This window comes from Pristiophorus japonicus, chromosome 11 (genome assembly GCF_044704955.1).
Source record: "Pristiophorus japonicus isolate sPriJap1 chromosome 11, sPriJap1.hap1, whole genome shotgun sequence".
NCBI classification, from domain to species: Eukaryota; Metazoa; Chordata; class Chondrichthyes; family Pristiophoridae; genus Pristiophorus; species Pristiophorus japonicus.
In genome coordinates, this window is record NC_091987.1 from 74185821 (window position 1) to 74211200 (window position 25380).

Below are 25380 nucleotides of genomic sequence, written 5' to 3' on the forward strand. Positions count from 1 at the left end.
TGGAGAACTTTTCCTTTCATGTCATGAAGGGATGAAGCCTCAAGGGTGTTGACCTTTTTGACAATCTTGGGTTCAAAGTTTACAAACCAACTGGCACACCTGTGTATATGGTGGACTTTGACAAGCAGTGTCCCTCAATCTTCACAGGGTTTGGAGTGACAACAAAATTCTGCCATCATCCCCGCGTTGACCCTTCCGTCAAACCGGTTACGCAGCGACTTCACCGTCTCCCATTCGCGGTTCGCGCCCAAGGATCCGCAGAATTAATGTGACTCGAATCTCAGGGAATCATTGAGTGTATCGACTCCTCATCCTGGATCTCGAACTTATTCATTGTTTAGCATAAAAATAGGAAGATCTGCCTATGCATCGACCTGAAAGAGGTCAACAAGACCATCATCCCCAACAAGTACTCTCTTCCTACCATCAATGAACTGTCTTCAGAATTCCACGGCTCAATAGTCTTTATGAAACTCGATATGCGCCGCAGTTATCTGCAAATACCCCTAGTGGAGGACAGCAAACTGCATAATGGTCTGTATCAGTATTGACACATGCCCTACGGACTATCTTCTGCACCAAGTGCATTTCAGAAGATTGTCACTACTATGTTAGCAGGCAAAGAGGGAGCCCTCACTCTGCTTGACGATATCGTCGTCCATGGATGGACAATGGAAGAACATGACCAGCGACTTCACGCAGTTATGGCTAGACTTGTTACACATAACATTGCACTTAATGCTGATAAGTATACATTTGCTGCTGGAGAAATAAACTTTCTGGGCTATAGAAACATAGAAAATAGGTGCAGGAGTAGGCCATTCGGCCCTTCATGCCTGCACCGCCATTCAATGAGTTCATGGCTGAACATGCAACTTCAGTATCCCATTCCTGCTTTCTCGCCATACCCCTTGATTCCTCCTAGTAGTAAGGACTACATCTAACTCCTTTTTGAATATATTTAGTGAATTGGCCTCAACAACTTTCTGTGGTAGAGAATTCCACAGATTCACCACTCTCTGGGTGAAGAAGTTTCTCCTCATCTCGGTCCTAAATGGCTTACCCCTTATCCTTAGACTGTGACCCCTGGTTCTGGACTTCCCCAACATTGGCAACATTCTTCCTGCATCTAACCTATCTAAACCCGTCAGAATTTTAAACGTTTCTATGAGATCCCCTCTCTTTCTTCTGAACTCCAGTGAATACAAGCCCAGTTGATCCAATCTTTCTTGATATGACAGTCCCGCCATCCCGGGAATCAGTCTGGTGAACCTTCGCTGCACTCCCTCAATAGCAAGAATGTCCTTCCTCAAGTTAGGAGACCAAAACTGTACACAATACTCCAGGTGTGGCCTCACCAAGGCCTTGTACAACTGTAGTAACACCTCCCTGCCCCTGTACTCAAATCCCCTCGCTATGAAGGCCAACATGCCATTTGCTTTCTTAACCGCCTGCTGTACCTTCATGCCAACCTTCAATGACTGATGTACCATGACACCCAGGTCTCGTTGCACCTCCCCTTTTCCTAATCTGTCACCATTCAGATAATAGTCTGTCTCTATGTTTTTACAACCAAATTGGATAACCTCACATTTATCCTCATTATACTTCATCTGCCATGCATTTGCCCACTCACCTAACCTATCCAAGTCACTCTGCAGCCTCATAGTATCCTCCTCGCAGCTCACACTGCCACCCAACTTAGTGTCATCCGCAAATTTGGAGATACTACATTTAATCTCCTCGTCTAAATCATTAATGTACAATGTAAACAGCTGGGGCCCCAGCACAGAACCTTGCGGCACCCCACTAGTCATTGGCTGCCATTCTGAAAAGTACTCATTTACTCCTACTCTTTGCTTCCTGTCTGCCAACCAGTTCTCAATCCACGTCAGGATACTACCCCCAATCCCATGTGCTTTAACTTTGCACATTAATCTCTTGTGTGGGACCTTGTCGAAAGCCTTCTGAAAGTCCAAATACACCACATCAACTGGTTCTCCCTTGTCCACTCTACTGGAAACATCCTCAAAAAATTCCAGAAGATTTGTCAAGCATGATTTCCCTTTCACAAATCCATGCTGACTTGGACCTATCATGTCACCTCTTTCCAAATGTGCTGCTATGACATCCTTAATAATTGATTCCATCATTTTACCCACTACCAATGTCAGGCTGACCGGTCTATAATTCCCTGTTTTCTCTCTCCCTCCTTTTTTAAAAAGTGGGGTTACATTGGCTACCCTCCACTCCATAGGAACTGATCCAGAGTCTATGGAATGTTGGAAAATGGCTGTCAATGCATCCGCTATTTCCAAAGCCACCTCCTTAAGTACTCTGGGATGCAGACCATCAGGCCATGGGGATTTATCGGCCTTCAATCCCATCAATTTCCCCCACAATTTCCCGACTAATAAGGATTTCCCTCAGTTCCTCCTTCTTACTACACCCTCTGACCCCTTTTATATCCGGAAGGTTGTTTGTGTCCTCCTTAGTGAATACCGAACCAAAGTACTTGTTCAATTGGTCTGCCATTTCTTTGTTCCCCGTTATGACTTCCCCTGATTCTGACTGCAGGGGACCTACGTTTGTGTTTACTAACTTTTTTCTCTTTGCATATCTTTCGAAGCTTTTGCATCTTAATGTTCCCTGCAAGCTTCCTCTCGTATTCTATTTTCCCTGCCCGAATCAAACCCTTTGTCCTCCTCTGCTGAGTTCTAAATTTCTCCCAGTCCCCGGGTTCGCTGCTATTTCTGGCCAATTTGTATGCCACTTCCTTAGCTTTAATACTATCCCTGATTTCCCTTGATCGCCACGGTTGAGCCATCTTCCCTTTTTTATTTTTACGCCAGACAGGGATGTACAATTGTTGTAGTTCATCCATGCGGTCTCTAAATGTCTGCCATTGCCCATCCACAGTAAATCCCTTAAGTATCATTCGCCAATCTATCCTAGCCAATTCACGCCTCATACCTTCAAAGTTACCCTTCTTTAAGTTCTGGACCACGGTCTCTGAATGAACTGCTTCATTCTCCATCCTAATGCAGAATTCCACCATATTATGGTCACTCTTCCCCAAGGGGCCTCACACAATGAGATTGCTAATTAATCCTCTCTCATTACGCAACACCCAGTCTAAGATGGCCTCCCCTCTAGTTGGTTCCTCGACATATTGGTCTAGAAAACCATCCCTTATGTACTCCAGGAAATCCTCCTCCACCGTATTGCTTCCAGTTTGGTTAGCCCAATCTATATGCATATTAAAGTCACCCATGATAACTGCTGCACCTTTATTGCATGCACCCCTAATTTCCTGTTTGATGCCCTCCCCAACATCACTACTACTGTTTGGAGGTCTGTACACAACTCCCACTAATGTTTTTTGCCCTTTGGTGTTCTGCAGCTCGACCCATATAGATTCCACATCATCCAAGCTAACGTCCTTCCTAACTATTGCATTAATCTCCTCTTTAACCAGCAATGCTACCCCACCTCCTTTTCCTTTTATTCTATTCTTCCTGAATGTTGAATACCCTTGGATGTTGAGTTTCCAGCCCTGATCATCCTGGAGTCACGTCTCTGTAATCCCAATCACATCATATCTGTTAACATCTATTTGCACAGTTAATTCATCCACCTTATTACGGATACTCCTTGCATTAAGACACAAAGCCTTCAGGCTTGTTTTTTTAACACCCTTTGTCCTTTTAGAATTATGATGTCGTGTGCCCCATTTTGTTTCTTGCCTTTGTTTACTTGGCCTTCCACTATTGCTTTTTACCTTTCTACCATCTGTTTCCGACTCCATATTACTTTGCCCTGTCTCGCTGCATAGGTTCCCATCTCCCTGCCATATTAGTTTAAACACTCCCGAACTGCATTAGCAAATGTTACCCCCAGGACATCAGTTCCAGTCCTGCCCAAGTGCAGACCGTCCCTTTTGTACAGGACTCACTTCCCCCAGAACTGGTTCCAATGTCCCAGGAATTTGAATCCCTCCCTCTTGCACCACTGCTCAAACCACGTATTTTTTCTAACTATCCTGCTCCCTCTACTCTGATTAGCACGTGGCACTGGTAGCAATCCAGAGATTACTACCTTTGAGGTCCTACTTTTTAATTTAACTCCTAGCTCCCTAAATTCAACTTGTAGGACCTCTTCCCGCTTCTTATCTATATCGTTGATAACTACATGTACCACGACAACTGGCTGCTCACCCTCCCTCTCCAGAATGCTCTGCAGCTGCTCTGAGACATTCTTGACTCTTGCACCAGGGAGGCAACATACCATCCTGGAGTCTCGGTTGTGGCTGCAGAAACTCCTATCTATTCCCCTTACAATAGAGTCCCCTATCACTATAGCTCTCCCACTCTTTTTCCAGCCCTTCTGTGCAGCAGAGCCACCCATGGTGCCATGAACCTGGCTGCTGGTGCCTTCCACTGGTAAGTCATCTCCCCCAACAGTATCCAAAATGGTATATCTGTTTTGGAGGGAGATGACCGCAGGGGATTCCTGCACTACCTTCCTGCTCTTGCCTTGTCTCTTGGTCACCCATTCACTATCCCTGCGGTGTGACCAACTCACTAAATGTGCTATCCACAACATTCTCAGCATCGTGCATGCTCCAGAGTGAGTCCATCTGCAACTCCAGTGCCGTCATGCGGTCTGTCAGGAGCTGCAGCTAGACACACTTCCCGCACACATCGTAGTGTCCCTGATTTCCCACATAGCACAGGAGGAGCATGACATGGGTCCAAGCTCTCCTGCCATGACTTAACCCTTAAATTAATTTACTTACTAAAACTTACTTAAACACCAAACAGCTGCTTAGTAGTTTACTGCCAATTAAACCAATCTAAAAGTCAGTCTAAAAGAGAATTATACTTACCAGTCGAACAGCCAACCACTTACCAGCTTGGCTGTGACATCACCTCTCGATTTCGCACCCCTCTATCTTTGTCTGCAGCTGGTTGGGCTGGTCTCTGGGCCGGTCTCTGGGCCTCTGTCTCCTACTCTCGCACTCCTTATCAGCTGCTCTAGTATCAGCACTGGTAGGAAAAACAAGACAAAACAACACCTGCCACCCCCACTTGCCCAAACTCACCCACTTACCAAACTCACGAATCGTACTCTCTGCTGCTACACTCTGTGCTCTGCACGAGCTGCCTGTTTTTAAACTGTATCTAGGTCAGATGACTCACTATTGGTCAGTTGTTTACAGAACTCGTTTTAACTAGCTGCTAATTGCCTCCTACTGGAGAGTTACCTTGTTTTTCTCTGCCTAAACCTGAAAGATTCCCAACTGTTTAACTTTTCCCCTTTAAATTAAACTGCTACTTACTTAGAAGCTACTGGCAATTGCCACTAACAATTTACTCCAGCCTCTAAATGGTTTAAAGAGAATAACCCTTAAAACTCACCCACTTACCAAACTCACGAATCCCACTCTCTGCTGCTGTCACAGCACAAGGTATCAAGCCGATGCTTGACAACATTGATGCGATCCAACGAATGCAGGAGGCTACCAACGTCAAAGAATTTTCATAATTCCTCGGCACTTGCAGCTTCTATCTGAAGTTCGTCCCACACTACGCACACATTGTCGAACCACTTCGTAAGTTGCTGCACAAGGATGTCCCTTGGGAATGGACAGATTCCCAGGCTCAGGCATTCACAACGCTTAAGAAGAAAATCACATTCCCTCCTATCCTCATGCACTTTGAACCAAATGTCACTACGTACGTCACCACGGATGCATCAGGCACCACCATGGGTGCTGTGCTCTCACAATGGATTGACGGCCTGGAATGCCCAGTCACCTTTGCCTCTTGCATGCTCTTGTCTGCAGAATGTGAATACTCTACACGGAAACGCGAAGCATTCGCTTGCATCTACGCATGTGAATGCTGGCACATCTACCTCTATGGCAGGAAATTTACCCTCCATACGGATCACTAAGCACTAACTATGCTACTTGCTACAACTGGATCTGGGCACAGACGACTATAAATTAGTCGATGGTCAGATCGTCTTCATCAGTATAACTTTGATATACAGTATATCGTTGGCAGTTGCAACCACGTAGCTGACATGCTCAGCCGCTCAACAACTGTTTCGGACTCTGGTGCTGAATTGTTCACAGATGACGACACATATGTCACGTCGATCATCACTCAGTCCATCAGAAACCTTGTCTCCTGTGACAAACTCAAAATCGAATCACAGAGTGATGCTATGCTCCAGCACATGTGCCACTTCCTCCAGACTGAGTGGCCGAAGCAAATTCCGGAAGAGCAGACTGAGCGATGAATTTTCCATTTGTAACGATGGCTGCCTAGCTCATGGTGATAGAGCAGTAATTCCCAAATCACTTCAACAGCGCATTCTCCCATTGGCACACGATGGACACCCTGGCATTGTCTGCATGAAGCAGAGATGTCGCGATTCAGTATGGTGGCCTGGGATTGACACTCGCATTGAGGAGTTTGTCTCGCAATGCAAAGCATACAATCTGAGTGAAAAGGCCACAAACATCTGACCAGCGCCAATGAAGCCCATTCCATGGCCATAAAGACCATGGCAACAACTTCAGCTGGATATCTTCAATCCAGTTGATGCAGCTCCATAGAACCAGCGTTTCCTTGTTTTTGTACATGAACTGCATTCCAAATGGCCCGAAATCACTATAAGTTCAGTGACCTCATCAACGATCGTCACTATTCTGCAGCGTATGTTCATGAAGTGGAGCCTCCCAGAGGTCATAATCACTGACAATGGACCACAGTTTGTGTCCGACCAGTTCACGGATATCCTCACTCAGCATGCTGGCGAACATTGCCTTACTACTCGGTACAATCCTCAAAGCAATGGAGGTGTTGAGCATTTTAACCTCGTCATCAAAGAGGGTTTGAAAGCCAACCTCACAGCAGGACAAACATTCGATGAAGCGGTTCAAACCATTCTCCACACATACTGTTCGACAAAGCACTCGCTAACGGGGGAGACACCCACTGAGCTCCTTATTGTGCGGAATCTTTGCTGGCTACTGGACATTCTCCAACACCCAGCCAAATCTAGTGGGAAGATAACCACACTTGCATCCCAGATTTCGGAACGCCAACGAAAAGCGAAGTCGTACAGTGACACAAAACGACATGCTCAAAAGCCCCAACTGAAGAATGGAGATTGCATCAGAGTTAAGCGCCAAAAGCGTAATCATAAGCTCACATCATCACTTCCGCCTCCAAAACAGATCGGGTGAAAGTTCAGCCCTCACACCTACGAGCTCAATGATGGAACTCGATGGAATGCTCGTAGACTGATCCCAATTCACAGGCCAACAGAGCAGCAGGATGGGACAGAGGCACCATTCTGTTTCCCAGCTAAAAAACCTCGATCAAACACTGCAAGCTCCACACCGGTCTCAGCGTATCAGAACATGACCTGGCTATCTCAATGACTTTGTCTGTACATAGACTGTGATTTTAAAAAGGGGGGAATGATGTGGTGTTCATACTTTATTTATTTGTTGCAGCTCACTGGACGGACATTAGAACCCTGCGGGAGCTATTCACAGTTGCTGTACTCATGCTGGTTCATGCTGGTTTGAAACTCCATTTTGGGTTGTATAAAAGCACTGTTAAGTTAAGTTAATTTTCTTTTGGCTTAGTTTGTCAGTTATTTATGCGTACACAACATAATTACAATGTTGCGGATGCAACATGAGTGCAGTGTGATAACACATTCAACAAGTAGCCATAACCACATAATACACAAGCATAAAAGACACTAATGCACTGTGCCGTGCTAGGTCCACAAGCTGTTTAAATACAAAATCACAATAGCATGCATGTGAATCATGATGGGTGAATACTTCACATTTTCTGAAATGTTGAAATAAAGAACATAAAAAGAAGCAGAAGACCTTCCTTAAAAGTACAAGTATTACCCAAAAATAAGATGGCTCTTGTGTTCGGAGTTTGGAGTTCAGAGAGGCGGGAGTTCCGGTGGCAGAGAATCGAGAGGCCTATAAAGGCCAGTGAGACCGGCAGTTCGGGGAGTGCGTTGGAGAGGCGTGCTGGTGCAGCTGCAGCGGGGACAGAATGCAAAAAAAAAGTAGAAAGAAATCGAACGGTGACGTCACAGCCAAAGGGGTAAGTGATTGGCTGGTGATTGGTAAGTAGCTTTTATTTTTCTTTTCTATTTCAATAGGTAACCTTTAGCATTGTTGTTGCCAAATTAAGTTAATCTAGGGGTTAAGCCATAGCAGGAGAGCTCAGACACGTGTTATGCTCCTCCTGTACCATGTGGGAAATCAGGGACGCCTCCAGTGTCCCTGACAACTACATGTGCGGGAAGTGTATCTGCCTGCAGCTCCTGATGAACTGCATTGTGGAACTGGAGCTGAAGGTGGATTCACTCTGGAGCATGCACGATGCTGAGAATGATGTGAATAGCACATTTAGTGAGTTGGTCTTACTGCAGGTAAAGGGTACAGCCAGACAGAGAATGGAAGACCAACAGGAAGAGCAGTGCAAGGAAGGTAGTGCAGGGGGTCCCCTGCGGTCATCCCCCTGCAAAACAGATATACCACTTTGGGTACTGTTCAGGGGGATGACTCATCAGGGGAGAGGAGCAGCAGCCGGGTTCAGGGCACCGTGGTGGGCTCTGCTGCACATGAGGGCAGGAAAAAGAGTGGGAGAACAATAGTGATAGGGGATTCAATTGTAAGGGGAATAGATAGGCGTTTCTGCGGCCGCAACTGAGACTCCAGGATGGTATGTTGCCTCCCTGGTGCAAGGGTCAAGGATGTCTCGGAGCGGGTGCAGGACATTCTGAAAAGGGAGGGTGAACAGACAGTTGTCGTGGTGCATATAGGTGCCAACGACATAAGTAAAAAATGGGATGAGGTCCTACGAAACGAATTTAGGGAGATAGGCGTTAAATTTAAAAGTAGGGCCTCAAAAGTAGTAATCTCAGGATTGCTACCAGTGCCAAGTGCTAGTCAGAGTAGGAATCGCAGGATAGCTCAGATGAATATGTGGCTTGAGCAGTGGTGCAGCAGGGAGGGATTCAAATTCCTGGGACATTGGAACCGGTTCTGGGGGAGGTGGGACCAGTACAAATCGGATGGTCTGCACCCGGGCAGGACCGGAACCAATGTCCTAGGGGGAGTGTTTGCTAGTGCTGTTGGGGAGGAGTTAAACTAATATGGCAGGGGGATGGGAACCAATGCAGGGAGACAGAGGGAAACAAAATGGAGACAGAAACAAAAGACAGAAAGGAGAAGAGTAAAAGTGGAGGGCAGAGAAACCCAAGGCAAAAAACAAAAAGGGCCACTTTACAGCAATATTCTAAAGGGTCAAAGTGTGTTAAATAGACAAGCCTGAAGGCTCTGTGCCTCAATGCGAGGAGTATTCGGAATAAGGTGGACGAATTAACTGTGCAGATAGCAGTTAATGGATACGATGTGGTTGGCATCACGGAGACATGGCTCCAGGGTGACCAAGGCTGGGAACTCAACATCCAAGGGTATTCAACATTTAGGAAGGATAGACAGAAAGGAAAAGGAGGCGGGGTGGTGTTGCTGGTTAAAGAGGAAATTAATGCAATTGTAAGGAAAGACATTAGCTTGGATGATGTGGAATCGGTATGGGTGGAACTATGGAATACCAAAGGGCAGAAAACGCTAGTGGAAGTTGTGTACAGACCTCCAAACAGTAGTAGCGATGTTGGGGAGGGCATCCAACTGGGAAATTAGGGGTGCATGCAATAAAGGTGCAGCAGTTATCATGGGTGACTTTAATATGCATATAGATTGGGTTAACCAAACTGGAAACAATATGGTGGAGGAGGATTTCCTGGAGTGCATAAGGGATGGTTTTCTAGACCAATATGTCGAGGAACCAACTAGGGGGAGGCCATCTTAGACTGGGTGTTGTGTAATGAGAGAGGATTAATTCGCAATCTCGTTGTGTGAGGCCCCTCGGGGAAGAGTGACCATAATATGCTGGAATTCTACATTAGGATGGAGAATGAAACAGTTAATTCAGAGATCATGGTCCAGAACTTAAAGAAGGGTAACTTTGAAGGTATGAGGCATGAATTGGCTAGGATACTTAAGGGGTTGACAGTGGATGGGCAATGGCAGACATTTAGAGACCGCATGGCTGAACTACAACAATTGTACATTCCTGTCTGGCGTAAAAATAAAAAAGGGAAGGTGGCTCAACCGTGGCTATCAAGGGAAATCAGGGATAGTATTAAAGCCAAGGAAGTGGCATACAAATTGGCCAGAAATAGCAGCGAACCTGGGGACTGGGAGAAATTTAGAACTCAGCAGAGGTGGACAAAGTGTTTGATTAGGGCAGGGAAAATAGAGTATGAGAGGAAGATGCAGGGAACATTAAAACGGACTGCAAAAGCTTCTATAGATATGCAAAGAGAAAAAGGCTAATAAAGACAAACGTAGATCCCCTGCAGTCAGAATCAGGGGAAGTCATAACGGGGAACAAAGAAATGGGAGACCAATTGAACAAGTACTTTGGTTCGGTATTCACTAAGGAAGACACAAACAACCTTCCAGATATAAAAGGGGTCAGAGGGTCCAGTAAGAAGGAGGAACTGAGGGAAATCCTTATTAGTCGGGAAATTGTGTTGGGGAAATTGATGGGATTGCAGGTCGATAAATCCCCAGGGCCTGATGGTCTGCATCCCAGAGTACTTAAGGAGGTGGCTTTGGAAATAGTGGATGCATTGACAGTCATTTTCCAACATTCCATAGACTCTGGATCAGTTCCTATGGAGTGGAGGGTAGCCAATGTAACCCCACTTTTTAAAAAAGGAGGGAGAGAGAAAACGGGGATTATAGACCGGTCGGCCTGACATCGGTGGTGGGTAAAATGATGGAATCAATTATTAAGGATGTCATAGCAGCGCATTTGGAAAGAGGTGACATGATAGGTCCAAGTCAGCATGGATTTGTGAAAGGGAAATCATGCTTGACAAATCTTCTGGAATTTTTTGAGGATGTTTCCAGTAGAGTGGACAAGGGAGAACCAGTTGATGTGGTGTATTTGGACTTTCAGAAGGCTTTCGACAAGGTCCCACACAAGAGATTAACGTGCAAAGTTAAAGCACATAGGATTGGGGATAGTGTGCTGACGTGGATTGAGAACTGGTTGGCAGACAGGAAGCAAAGAATAGGAGTAAATGGGTACTTTTCAGAATGGCAGCCAGTGACTAGTGGGATACCGCAAGGTTCTGTGCTGGGGCCCCAGCTGTTTACATTGTACATTAATGATTTAGACGAGGGGATTAAATGTAGTATCTCCAAATTTGCGGATGACACTAAGTTGGGTGGCAGTGTGAGCTGCGAGGAGGATGCTATGAGGCTGCAGAGTGACTTGGATAGGTTAGGTGAGTGGGCAAATGCATGGCAGATGAAGTATAATGTGGATAAATGTGAGGTTGTCCACTTTGGTGGTAAAAACAGAGAGACAGACAATAACTGAAAGGTGACAGATTAGGAAAAGGGGAGGTGCAACAAGACCTGGGTGTCATGGTACATCAGTCATTGAAGATTGGCATACAGGTACAGCAGATGGTTAAGAAAGCAAATGGCATGTTGGCCTTCATAGCGAGGAGATTTGAGTACAGGGGCAGGGAGGTGTTACTCCAGTTGTACAGGGCCTTGGTGAGGCCACACCTGGAGTATTGTGTAGAGTTTTGGTCTCCCAACTTGAGGAAGGACATTCTTGCTATTGAGGGAGTGCAGCGAAGGTTCACCAGACTGATTCCCCGGGATGGCGGCACTGACATATCAAGAAAGGCTGGATCAACTGGGCTTGTATTCACTGGAGTTCAGAAGAATGAGAGGGGACCTCATAGAAACGTTTAAAATTCTGACGGGGTTAGACAGGTTAGATGCAGGAAGAATGTTGCCAATGTTGAGGAAGTCCAGAACCAGGGGTCACAGTCTAAGGATAAGGGGTAAGCCATTTAGGACCGAGATGAGGAGAAACTTCTTCACCCAGAGAGTGGTGAACCTGTGGAATTCTCCACCACAGAAAGTTGTTGAGGCCAATTCACTAAATATATTCAAAAAGGAGTTAGATGCAGTCCTTACTACTAAGGGAATCAAGGAGTATGGCGAGAAAGCAGGAATGGGGTACTGAAATTGCATGTTCAGCCATGAACTCATTGAATGGTGGTACAGGCTCGAAGGGCCGAATGGCCTACTCCTGCACCTATTTTCTATGTTTCTATGTTTCTATGTTTCCACAATTCTGTAGCTTATGAAGATTTAGATTTTTGGGAATTATTGGTAATGAATTTGGATAGAACTTGTAAAGTATTTGACCAATTTTTAATTCTGAGAATCCATTATTGTGTTTTCACATGCTTTATTTTATTCGAACATTTTATTGTTTGTGTTCATAAGAATATAAGAACATAAGAAATAGGAACAGGAGTAGGCCATACGGCCCCTTGAGCCTGCGCCGCCATTTAATACGATCAGGGCTTATCCTATTATGGACTCAGGTCCACTTCCCTGCCCGCTCCCCATAACTCCTTAAACTCTTTATCGTTTAAGAAACTGTCGATTTCTGTGTTACATTTATTCAATATTACAGCTTCCACAGATCTCTGAAGCAGCGAATTCCACAGATCCACAACCCTCTGAGAGAAGAAATTTCTCCTCATCTCAATTTTAAATGGGCAGCTCCTTATTCTAAGATTAAGCCTTCTAGTTCTCGTCTCCCCTATCAATGGAAACATCCTCCCTGCATTCATCATCATCATCAGCAGTCCCTTGGAATCGAGGAGGACTTGCTTCCACTCCCAAAGTAAGTTCTTTGATTACTGAACAGTCCAATATGAGAGCCACAGATTCTGTTACAGGGGTCGGTAGGGCTGGTTAGCCGCGCGCTCCTTCCACTGCCTGCGCCTGGCCTCTTCATGCTCCTTGCATCGAGACTCAAAGAGCTCAACGCCATCCCGGATGGACTTTCTCCACCTCGGGCGGTCTGCAGCCAGGGTCTCCCAGGTATCACTGGTGATGTCGCACTTTACCACGGAGGCTTTGAGGGTGTCCTTATAACATTTGCGCTGTCCTCCTTTGGCTCGTTTACCATGAAGGAGCTCCGCATAAAGCATTTGCTTAGGGAGTCCCGTATCTGGCATGCGAACTATGTGGCCTGCCCAGCGAAGCTGATCGAGTGTGGTCAGTGCTTCAATACTGGGGATGTTAGCCTGGTCAAGGACACTGATGTTGGTGCACCTATCCTCCCAGGAGATTTGCAGGATCTTGCGGAGACATCGTTGGTGATATATATCCAGCGACTTGAGGTGCCTTCTGTACATCATCCATGCCTCAGACCCATACAGGAGGGCGGGTATTACTACAGCCCTGTAGACCATGAGTTTGGTGGTAGATTTGAGAGCCTGGTCTTCAAACACTCTTTTCCGCAGGTGGCCGAAGGCTGCGCTGGCGCACTGGAGGCAATGCTGAATCTCCACATCAATGTCTGTCTTTGTTGATAAAAGGTTCCCGAGATATGGGAAATGGTCCACGTTGTCCACAGCCACGCCATGGATCTTGATAATTGGAGGGCAGTGCTGTGCGGCGATGACAGGCTGGGGAAGGACCTTTGTCTTACGGATATTATGCGTAAGGCCCATACTTTCATATGCCTCAGTGAATACATTGACTATATCCTGGAGTTCAGCCTCTGAATGTGCACAGACGCAGGCATCGTCCGCATACTGCAGCTCAATGACAGAGGTTGGAGTGATCTAGGACCTTGGACCTCTCTCTGCATCCACCTTGTCAAGCCCCCTCATAATCTTTTACATTTCAATAAGATCACCTCTCATTCTTCTGAATTCCAATGAGTAGATGCCTAACCGACTCAACCTTTCTGTTGTGTATCTGAAAGCATGCACTCCCATTTCCACCACAATGGAGTGCATCCCCTGAAGTCCAAAGGGATCCCAGCATCCCTTGGGAGCACTGTATATAAGCCGGCCTCTAAGGCCTGTTCCTCACTCTGGAATGTCTTAATAAAGACTGAGGTCACTGCTACTTTAACCTCCCTGTGTGCAGTCTCATCTGTGTTCGGAACACAATAACTGGCGACGAGTATATGAATCCATCCCAAAGGTGCGGCAAACTGTAGGCATCCTGGAGAAGTTCTCAGAGGGTGAGGACTGGGAAGCCTATGTCGAACAGCTAGACCAGTACTTTGTAGCCAACGAGCTGGACGGAGAAGGAAGCGCTGCAAAAAGTCTGTGGGGCACCGACCTACAGCCTCATGAAGAACCTTCTGGCTCCGGTGAAACCCATAGATACGTCATATGAGGAGCTGTGTACACTGGTTCAGGAGCATCTTAACCCGAATGAGAGCGTGCTGATGGTGAGGTATCAGTTCTACATGTGCCAGCGATCTGATCAGGAAGTGGCAAGCTCCATCGCCAAGCTAAGGCGACTTGCAGGACAATGTGAGTTTGATGGCTACCTGGAGCAAATGCTCAGAGACTTTTTTGTACTGGGCATTGGCCACGAGACCATCCGACGAAAACTTTTGACTGCAGAGACACCGACCCTCAGTAAGGCCATTGCGATAGCACAGGCGTTTAGGTCCACCAATGATAACACCAAACAAATTTCTCAGCACACAACTATTCATAAATTAACTGGAACTGTGTGTGCGAGCAGAAATGTACAGGGCAGAAACCACAAGTCTGCAACTGCCAGCAGGCCTCAGCTGAACCAGATGACTCAGAGTCCGCAACAAAGGATGAATGCAAGGCAATTCACACCATGTTGGCGTTGTGGAGGCTTCCATTCAGCCTATTCATGCCACTTCAAAGGGTATGTTTGCAAGAGCTGTGGAACAATGGGGCACCTCCAACAAGCTTGCAGACGAGCTGCAAGCTCTGCAAAACCTGCTAACCACCACGTGGCAGAGAAAGATCGGTCCATGGTGGATCAAAGCAATTTCGAGCCTCAGAGAGAGGAGGCAGATGCTGAAGTACACGGGGTGCACACATTTTCGACGAAATGTCCACCTATAATGCTAAATGTAAAATTCAATGGCTTACCCATAGCCATGGAACTGGACACTGGTGCTAGCCAATCCATCATCAGTAAAAAGATGTTTGAGAGACTGTGGTGCAACAAGGCATTCAGACCTGCCCTGAGCCCCATCCACACGAAACTGAGAATGTACACCAAAGAGCGTATCACTGTCCTGGGCAGCACCATGGTCAAGGTCACCTACGAGGGCATGGTGCACGAACTGCCACTCTGGATTGTCCCGGGCGATGGCTCCACACTGCTTGGAAGGAGCTGGCTGGGCAAAATCCTCTGGAACTGGGATGACATCCGAGCGCTATCACATGTCGATGAGGCCTCATGTACCCAGGTTCTTAACAAATTACCTTCCCTTTTTGAGCCAGGCATTGGAAACTTTTCCGGGGCGAAGGTGCGAATCCACTTGGTCCCAGAGGCACGACCCATTCACCACAAGGCGCGAGCGGTACCTCACATGATGAGGGAGAGAGTGGAAATCGAGCTGGACAGGCTGCAACGCGAGGGCATCATCTCCCCAGTGGAATTCAGCGAGTGGGCCAACCCGATTGTTCCAGTACTCAAAAGTGATGGCATGATCAGGATTTGCGGCAATTATAAAGTAACTATTAATCGTTTCTCGCTACAGGACCAATAGCCGCTACCAAAGGCAGATGACCTATTTGCGATGCTGGCAGGAGGCAAGATGTTCACCAAGCTCGACCTGACTTCGGCCTATATGACACAGGAGCTGAGGAGTCTTCGAAGGGCCTCACCTGCATCAACACGCACAAGGGATTGTTCATCTACAACAGATGCCCATTTGGAATTCAGTCGGCTGCAGCGATCTTCCAGAGAAACATGGAGAGCCTACTCAAGTCGGTAACACGCACGGTGGTTTTTCAGGACGACATATTAGTCACAGGTCGGGACACCGTCGAGCACCTACAAAACCTGGAGGAGGTCCTCCAGTGACTGGATCGCGTAGGGCTGCGGCTGAAGAGGTCGAAATGCGTTCTCATGGCAACAGAAGTGGAGTTTTTGGGGAGAAAGATTGCGGCGGATGGCATTCGGCCCACAGACGCCAAAACAGAGGCTATCAGGAACGCGCCCAGGCCACAGAATGTCACGGAGCTGCGTTCGTTCCTGGTACTCCTCAACTATTTTGGTAACTTCCTACTGGGGTTAAGCACCCTCTTTGAGCCGCTACATGTGTTATTGCGTAAAGGTGAGAACTTGGTATGGGGAAAAAAACAAGTAATTGCTTTTGAGAAAGCCAGAAACATCTTATGCTCCAACAAGCTGCTTGTATTGTATAACCCCTGTAAAAGACTTGTGCTAGCATGTGATGCGTCGTCGTACGGAGTCGGGTGTGTATTACAACAAGCTAACGTTGCAGGGAAGTTGCAACCTATCGTCTATGCCTCCAGGTCGAGGGGGCCTACAGCGTGATTCAAAAAGAGGCATTAGCGTGTGTGTTCAGGGTAAAGAAAATGCATCAGTACCTGTTTGGCCTCAAATTTGAGCTGGAAACCGATCACAAACCCCTCATATCCCTGATCGCTGAAAACAAGGGGATAAATACTAATGCCTCAGCCCGCATACAAAGGTGGCCACTCGCGCTATCAGCATATAACTATACCATCCGCCACAGGCCAGGCACCGAGAAATGTGCGGATGCTCTCAGTCGGCTACCATTGCCCACCACGGGGATGGAAATGACGCAGCCTGCAAACTTATTGATGGTGGCGCAGCCCGCAGACTTGTTGATAGTCATGGAAGCATTGGAAAATGATAAATCATCTGTCACGGCCCGCCAGATTAGGATTTGGACCAGCCAAGATCCTCTGCTGTCCCTAGTAAAAAACTATGTACTGCATGGGAGCTGGGCCAGCAACCCGGTTGAAATGCAAGAGCTAATCAAGCCATTCCAGCGGCGAAAGGACAAGCTATCCATTCAGGCAGACTGCCTGTTGTGGGGTAACCGCATAGTGCTACCCAAAAAGGGCAGGGAGACGTTCATCTTGGATCTCCACAGCACACACCCGGGTACAGTAATGATGAAAGCGATAGCCAGATCCCATGTGTGGTGGCCCGGTATCGACTCTGACTTAGAGTCCTGCGTACGGCAATGCAGCATGTGTGCTCAGTTGAGCAACGCGTCCAGAGAGGCACCACTAAGTTTGTGGTCCTGGCCCTCCAGACCATGGTCGAGGATCCATGTCGACGATGCAGGCCTGTTTCTCGGTAAAATGTTCCTGGTGGTGGTGGATGCTTTTTCAAAATGGATTGTGTTATGTATTGTCCAGGTACATTAAATGTATAAGTACAATGGTGTGCCACAGAGGGCGCTGTGGTGGGAGACCTGAAAGTACCTGCAAGACAGAGTATAAGAGGCTGCCCACCATACCTGAGAGGCACTCTGGAGTTGCACAATAAAGGACTAAGGTCACAGCAGTTACTATAACACGAGACCGTGTGGAGTCAATGATTTGAGTGCTACATACATTACATTGGCGACAAGGACACGGATGAACTTTACGCAACCATGGCTACTCTGGGCCCATTAAAGGATTTTACGGTGAGCAATGATTGGGAGGCCTTCACGGAAAGGCTCGAGTACTACTTCACAGCAAACGACCTGACGGGGAACACGGACGCACTGAGAGAAGCGTAAGGTGATATTGCTTTCCAGTTGTGGCGATGAGGTTTACTGTCTCGTCAGGGATTTGCTGGCACCCGAGAGTGCCAGGAACAAGTCATATGAGGAACTGATCGCACTCATTCGTGACCAACTGAAAGCGAAGGAGAGCATCCTCACGGCCCAGCACAAATTCTACCACCACTGCAGACTTAAGGGCCAGGATGTCACCAAATATGCTACGGACCTCAGGAGACTCGCTGCGCGTGTGATTTTGGCACACACCTTGACGAGGCGTTGCGGGACATTTTTGTTATGGGGATTGGCCATGAGGGTCTCCTTCACAAACTGCTATCCACTGAACCTACAATCAGCCTGCAGCAAGCCATCACCATCAGCAGGGCATACATGACCTCGACTTTCAGCACCAAGCAAATGATCCACATAGTCTCAAACCCGGCAGGCACTGTCCACAGGATAGCACCCGCCATGGACAAAACTGCAGAATGTGGTTCTGCCCGGGGCAGAGAGCATGGACTGCAGCGTCCTGGAACTCAGAGTCCGCTGAGGGAGGCTAATCAAGCAGCACCATGCTGGCGCTGCGGAGGAAGCCATGGGGCTCACCGGTGCAGGTTTGCGGAGTATACGTGCAATACCTGCCACACGAAAGGCCACCTTCAGCGTATGTGCAAAAGAAACCTGACTTACCGTGTGGCTGAGGAGATGGTGGATGATCTACTATCCAGCGAGGAGCAGGCAGAGGAAGATGCCTGGACTGTATATGTGTACCGACGATTCGGCTCTAGTGATTATGGAGGTCAAGATTAATGGAGTCCCAGTGAGTATGGAAGTAGATACTGGATCAGGTCCGTCATTGATGAGTCAGAGAACTTTTGATAAACTGTGGGTCAACCAAGCTGCACGACCCAAGCTGGTCCCGGTCATGGCAAAGCTGCGTACCTACACCAAGGAACTGATACCTGTTCTTGGCAGAGCGGATGTGCAGGTATCTCACGGGGGCGAGACGCACGGTTTACCTTTGTGGGTCATTGCAGGCGATGGGCCGACGCTACTAGGCAGGAGATGGATGGGGACGGTCCGTGAGAGCTGGGAAGACTTCATTCCTCCACAGACCACTGTCCCCAGGGTTCCCAAAGAGCAGCGCTGCCCGAACTGGAGGAGAAAGAAGCCACACACAGACGAGCAGACCCTGGAAGAGCAGGCGTTGAACGGCAAACCCATCGACGGCCGACAAATCGGGGGGGCCGTGCGGAGAAAAAGTCGGACAGTGGTGGTGGCAGCTACGGCGGCCGCAGGAAAGGCGGCAGTTACTGGGACAACAGCGGCAGAGGAGGCCATGGCGGCAGAGGAGGCTACGGAGGCAGCCGGCATAACTTGGGAGAACACGACAGCTACTCGGGTGGGCATAAGAGCCAGAGCGGTGGATACAGCAGCAGTTACGGCAGTTATGGAGGCCACAGGAACTATGACTGATCGAATCGTTCTTGGCTGCTGCTTTCGTCGCTGGAGATTTCTTGGCTGCTGCTTTCTTGGTTGCTGGCTTCTTCACCTTCTTTCCCCTGGGGATACGTCATAGTGATTTTGAAGGAGTCCGAGGCGCACGTGCCCTTGATCTGCTTCAGGGGGCCATTCATCACATTCCTCTTCTTGCTGGGAGCCTTGGTTTGAGCGGTGGCGGCAGGAGGAGCTGTTCCAGCGGCTGCAGTATCAGTCAGGTCCGCGACTCGTTCTTGGCCGTTTTTCTTTTTTTTTTCTCTCCTCTTTATCCCCTCTATCCCTTCTCAACTGCAGCAAAACGTCAGACCAGCGAGCTCAAGATGGTGGCGAGCCTCGTTGCTGCAAAGAACAAAAGCAAGCAGAACAACTAAAATGGCGGCACCCAAGGGAAGCCTCGTGGGAAGATGGTGTCTTAAAAGGGAAATGCACCCGGGAGCCTTAAAAGGGCCTTACACCGTTGGCGGTCCCCACAAAAAGACTTTTGTAAGGCAAGAGCGAGTCTAAATGTATAACGTGATTTATATGATGTAGTGATTTAGGATAAGAGTTGATATTTTGATGCTGAATGGTTACTGTGTTTAAAATGATGGATATGAATGATTTATGAAAAGAGTTAATACCACGAGGTACAAGTAAAAGGGTTAATGGGTCCATGACTAACATGCCTAAGGGGCCAATGTGATTTCCGAATTTATGTGATTCATGCAATGGTTCAGCAGCTGCAGATGAGCTGCTAAGGCGATTACTGTTAACACTGGCAACGCACTAGTTGCGATACCCTGTCTCAGCACAGCCATCACCTCAGGCAAAAAGGGGCAGTGTACTGCCACCATACCTCACCCAGTGGAACTGGGATTAAATAACTGTATAGTGCACCTGCAACCTTTTGACATAACATCTGTACCACATATCATACATACAAATGTACTGTCGATGTATACCTGCTTTCTGTTGGAGATTATACTTGTGTACTTCATCACCCATGTTGTCATGTATGTAACCATCATGCAATGGTACTCTTCATGTAACTGTAACCTTCATGCAACTCCTGTACACTGTATTTATACCCTAGAAATGCACACCCTGACCACAGGGGGTGAACTTGTGGGAGACACTCCTCACCTGGGTTTCCAGGTATAAAAGGGGAGGTCCTACTCAGGGTCAGCACTCCTTGGTCCTGGGAATAAAGGTTAAGGTCACGTAGTGACTGTGTCTGTCGTACATGCCTCGTGTGAATTTATAGTAAGGTGCAGGGACACCACATTTGGCGATGAGAAACGGGAATCACCGAACCACGAGGATGGCCACCGGTAGCACAGAGGAACGTTACTGTGTGGGTGAGGACTGGGACAACTTCGTGGAGAGACTCCAGCAGAGCTCTGTCACGAAGGACTGGCTGGGAGCACAGCGGCTAACAAGCGGAGGGCGCATCTACTGACCAGCTGCGGACCACAGATGTATGTGCTGATGAAAGACCTGCTCGCACCCCAAAAGCCAGTGGACAAGTCCTTCAAAGAGCTCAGCCAGCTGATTAGTGAGCATCTCAAACCGGCAAGTAGCGTATACATGGCCCGGCACCGGTTCTACACACACCAGCGTTGGGAGGGACAAACCATCTCGGACTTCATTGTGGACCTGTGGCACTTGGCCAGTTTCTGTAAGTTCACAGACGCCTGCAAGGGAGAGATGTTAAGGTATTTTTTCATTGAGGACATTAATCATGCCGGGATTTTCAGGAAGCTCATAGAGACCAAGGACTTGACTTTAGAAGGGGCGGCGTTGATAGCTCAGACCTTCATGGCAGGGGAAGAGGAGACCAAGCTAATTTACGCACGCAGCCCTGGTCCCAACGTGGCGCTAGACCAGGGAGTTAACATGGTGAACGCGGCTCGGGACCCCGCAGGCAGACAAGGGCATTTCGAAACTGCTCAGGCAGCAACAAACTCTAGGGTGGGCCCGCAACAGGGATAATGGAAAGGGGATCGGCAATTCACGCCATCACGAGGAACAACGCATCCCGCGATGGGACCATTAACACCCACCATCAGAGTGTTTAGAAACAACCAAATGGGCAATCAGAGAGGAATGCCTGGTAACAATCCTTTTGTTAACAACAATCTCAGCCAATGCTGGAGGTGCGGGGGTAGACATACTGCGAAAAGCTGCAGGTTTCAGCAATATACCTGTTGGATTTGTAACGTCAGTGGACACTTGGCCAGGATGTGCAAAAAGGCTGTAGCGAGGCTAATCTGCGAGACAGAGGAACCAGACGAGGGGTATGCAATGCAGGATGATGCCTGGGGCAAAGCCATGGATGCTGAAGTTCAGCGGGTTCATGTGGCTGACGTCCACAGCTCATACACTAGAACGCCACCCATGATGATGAACGTTTTATTGAATGGCATCCTGGTGCGCATGGAGCTGGATACGGGAGCTAGCCAGTCACTTATGAGCGCCCAACAATTTGAGAGACTATGGCCACACAGAGCTAGCAGGCCCAAACTGGAACGCATTGACAAGCAGCTACGGACGTACACCAAAGAGATCAACCCAGTGCTAGGCAGTGCAAACTTGGGGGTAACACATAATGGATCACAGAACAGGCTGTCACTCTGGATCGTCCCGGGGAATGGCCCTGCGCTCTTGGGGAGGAGTTGGCTAGCCGAGATGAATTGGAAATGGGGGTATGTGCACGCCATTTCATCTGTGGAGTGAAGTTCATGCTCACAGGTCCTACAAAAATTCGGGTCACTGTTTTAACCCAGTGTCGGAACGTTCAAGGGCACTAAAGTAGTGATACGCATCACTCTGGATGCCAGACCAGTGCACCACAAAGCCAGAGCGGTGCCGTATGTGATGCGTGAGAAAATTGAAAGTGAATTGGACAGGCTGCTCAGAGAGGGCATAATTTCGGCTGTTGAATTCAGCGATTGGGCAAATCCCATCGTTCCTGTCCTTAAAGCACACGGCTCGGTCAAGATTTGTGGCGACTACAAAGCAACCATCCACCGAGTGTTGCTGCAAGACCAATACCCGCTCCCGAGAGCGGAGGACCTTTTTGCCACACTGGCAGGTGGCAAGCTGTTCATGAAGCTGGACCTCACTTCGGTCTACATGACTCAGGAACCGGCTGAAGAATCCAAGCTTCTGACCACCATCACGACGCACAAGGGGCTATTTATCTACAACAGGTGTCCGTTTGGCATTCGTTCGGCGGCAGCTATCTTTCAGAGGAACATGGAAAGCTTGCTCAAATCCATCCCTGGAACGATCGTATTCCAAGACAACATCCTTATAATGGATCGAGACACCGAGGAGCACCTCCACAACCTGGAGGAGGTGCTACGCCGACTGGACCGGGTAGGCTTGCGGCTGAAAAAGGCCAAGTGTGTGTTTTTTGCCCCAGAGGTCGAGTTTTTGGGCAGGAGGGTTGCTGCAGACGGGATCCGGCCCACTGAATCAAAAACGGAGGCGATCCGCCGGGCGCCCAGGCCCGGCAATACATCAGAGTTGTGATCATTCCTGGGACTTTTGAACTATTTCGGGAACTTTCTGCCGAACTTAAGCACGTTGTTGGAGCTGTTACACATGCTCCTGCGTAAAGGCTGTGAATGGCCTTGGGGGGACGGTCAAGAACGGACTTTCAATAAGGCGAAGAACCTGCTGTGTTCTAACAAGCTGTTGACTTTGTATGACCCCTGTAAAAAACTGGTTTTAACGTGTGATGCATCATCCTACAGGGTTGGGTGTGTGTTGCAGCAGGGTAATGATGACAGCCGACTACAACTGGTGGCTTATGCCTCCAGGTCATTCTCCCAGGCAGAGCGTGGATACGGCATGGTCGAAAAGGAAGCACTCGCTTGTGTTTACGGTGTGAAAAAGATGCACCAGTACCTTTTTGGTAGACGGTTTGAGCTAGAAACGGACCACAAGTCGCTAACATCCCTGTTGTCCGACAGCAAGGCTGTCAATGCCAATGCGTCAGCTCGCATACAGCGATGGGCTCTCACACTGACTGCGTATGACTACACCATACGGCACCGGCCAGGCACCGAAAATTGCGCTGACACGCTCAGCAGGCTCCCACTGGCCACCACCGAGGGGGCGTCAGAGCAGAGCGCTGAGATGGTCATGGCCGTTGAAGCTTTTGACACCGCAGGCTCCCCCATCACAGCCCGCCAAATCAAACTCTGGACCAACAGAGACCCCCTCCTATCCATGATAAAGAAATGTGTTCTGACTGAGGCTTGGGCGCCTGCACACAGGGCGTGCCCCGAGGAGGTCAGACCGTTTCAGAGACGGATGGATGAGCTCTCTATCCAAGCCGACTGCCTGCTATGGGGCAGCCGGGTAGTCATGCCCCAGAAAGGCAGGGAAGCATTCATCAGGGAACTCCACAGCGAGCACCCCGGCATCATGTTAATGAAGGCCATTGCCCGGTCACATGTATGGTGGCCAGGGATTGACTCAGACCTGGAACACTGTGTTCACAGGTGCACGATGTGTGCCCAGCTGGGCAATGCCCCCAGGGAGGCCCCACTCGGCCCGTGGCCCTGGCCCACCAGGCCATGGTCACGTATTCAGTAGACTATGCGGGCCCGTTCATTGGGAAAATGTTCCTGATCGTTGTCGATGCATACTCGAAATGGATCGAGTGCATCATATTAAACTCGTGCACGACATCCATTACCGCGGAGAGTCTGCATACAGTTTTCGCGACCCATGGCTTGCCGGACATCCTGGTAAACGAGAATGGCCCGTGTTTCACCAGCCATGAGTTCCAGGAGTTTATGTCGGGCAATGGTATCAAACACGTCCGGACAGCGCCGTTCAAGCCGGCTTCCAATGGCCAGGCAGAACGCGCGGTCCAAGTCATAAAACAGGGCATGCTACGCATCCAAGGACCCTCCCTTCAGTACCGCCTATCGCGCCTCCTGCTGGCCTACAGGTCCCGCCCGCACTCGCTCACGAGAGTCCCGCCAGCGGAACTCCTCAAGAAACGCAAGCTTAAAACGCGTCTGTCCCTCATTCACCCTGACCTGGCAGACATTGTTGAGGGCAAGCGCCAGTCCCAAACCGAGTTCCATGATCGAAACTCAAGGGGGAGGTGTATAGAAATGGATGACCCGGTATTTGATCTTAACCATGCTTTGGGACACAAGTGGCTTGAGGGCACAGTAATTGGCAAAGAAGGGAATAGGGTCATAGTGGTCAGACTAAACAATGGGCAGATATGCCGCAAACACTTGGACCAAGTAAAGAAAAGGTTCAGCATAGACACGGAGGACCTGAAGAAGAGCATGAGATGTCACACACACCACTGCCAGTGGACGAGCAACAAGGACAGTCCACAGCATGCACAGTCCCTGCGGCCAGCCCGGACAGGCCGGAATCACTTCAGGTGACAGAGACGCATGCCAAGGCTCAGCCACCAGAGCCACAACTGCGGCGCCCCACGAGAGAGCGTCGACCACCTGAAAGACTTAACCTTTGACACAAAAAGATGTAAGGGGGGAGGTGATGTCATGCATGTAACCATCATGCAATGGTACTCTTCATGTAACTGTAACCTTCATGCAACTCCTGTACACGGTACTTATACCCTAGAAATGCACACCCTGACCACAGGGAGTGAACTTGTGGGAGACACTCCTCACCTGGGTTTCCAGGTATAAAAGGGGAGGTCCCACCCAGGGTCAGCACTCCTTGGTCCTGGGAATAAAGGTTAAGGTCACGTAGTGACTGTGTCTGTAGTACATGCCTCGTGTGAATTTGTAGTAAGGTGCAGGGACACCACACATGTAAGGACTGCTAATACCACATGCTTGCACCGGATCACAAGCATAATCTCTACATGGGGTGGAAGAGGGAAGTGGATGATCATGGACTCACACTCACAAACCAACCAAGACGAGCAAGGCCGAGGTTACCATCAATGGCTTTTGGAACTGGGGGGGGGTGGGGGGGGCGGGGGGGGAGTGAGATGTTATGTATTGTCCAGGTACATTAAATGTATAAGTACAATGGTGCACCACAGAGGGCGCTGTTGTGGGAGACCTGAAAGTACCTGCAAGACAGAGTATAAAAGGCTGCCCACCACACCTGAGAGTCACTCTGGAGTTGCACAATAAAAGACTAAGGTCACAGC